A 1,183-nucleotide genomic window follows, 5' to 3' on the forward strand; every position below is an offset into this window, starting at 1 on the left:
GATGACCACGTCCTTTGACTTAGCTACCTCTGTGAGCTGACTTAAGAATTCCCTGTCTAGCTGTTCCCCTTAGTTCGGTGGTCTGTAGTAGGCCCCCACTGTTAAGTCCCTTTCCCCTCGCCTGCCTTGTATTCTAACCCAGAGCACTTCAGTGTGCCCCTGCTCTGACCTTGTGATACTTGATGAGGATGTGTATTCCTCCTTGGTGTAGAGCACCGCACCCCCACCTTTCCTCCCTGTCCTGTCTATAGCCCTTGATATTCACCGCCCAGTCACGCGTTGGGTCCCACCACGTTTCTGTGAGCCCCACTATGTCTGGGTTGGTGTCAGCTAGCAGGAGGATAAGTTCCTCCTGCTTTTTTCCCATACTATGAGCGTTTGTGTAGAGGCATTTGAGACTGAAAGATTTTGCCCTCACTGACCTACAGCTAGATCTTTGGTAGAGCTCAGCAGAAGAAAGGGAAAGGAAGTATTCATCAAAACATATCAGGCCAGAAAGTGCCATGAGATTTTGTGTGACTATACCGGACCGACAGAATTTAAAAGCTAGGATGTGAAATTCTGGGAGGACTAGATGTGGCATGAACTCATGAAGTCCAACCCAATACCTTTCGACATACAGAAGTTCTTAGCAAAGCATGTTGCAGTGACATAGAATTACAATCTGGCAGCAAATTGGGTGTATGATACCGCCCACTAAAAAATCAAGGAATGCTGCATTAAAAAAAATGAGAACAAAGGGTTGAATAGGACACAGACCATAATGATGAAGAGCCTGAGAACTGTATCATGTGCTACCAAAGCAAATTTTCCCTTAAAGACAGAGATGCGAAGAGAAAGATAAGTGTACCAATATAACATAGTGTTTCAGATTCTATAGCATACAAGGGAAACACTAATACTGATGTCAAGGCTACCCTCTCTTTCATGCCTCAACTTGGTTAATTTTCTGACACAGAAAAGAAATCCAATCTGCTTTGCCAACGTAGGGTGCGTCCAGGCGAGCCCGCATGTGCCTTTTCCCGCATCTCAAAGCAGTTTGAAACATGGGAACAAAAAAACATTCCCTGCGCTGCATTTTTGCAGCATGGGGCCCCAAGTGGCACAACTTGGCAGAACTTGCTCCACACCAAAGTACATGTCTGGGCACGTGTGTGGGGGTAAAAATCCCTGGCTCAAATTC

General features: G+C 46.0%; 1 protein-coding gene across 1 annotated transcript in view; it reads right to left on the reverse strand.

Annotated features, from left to right (window-relative positions):
- Positions 1-1,183, reverse strand: part of CRYBG3 (crystallin beta-gamma domain containing 3) — a 226,696-nt gene that overhangs the window by 41,310 nt on the left and 184,203 nt on the right. The gene's annotated exons all lie outside the window — the stretch shown is intronic.

This window comes from Gavialis gangeticus, unplaced genomic scaffold (genome assembly GCF_001723915.1).
Source record: "Gavialis gangeticus isolate Ggan-Ray unplaced genomic scaffold, GavGan_comp1, whole genome shotgun sequence".
Lineage (NCBI taxonomy): Eukaryota > Metazoa > Chordata > Crocodylia > Gavialidae > Gavialis > Gavialis gangeticus.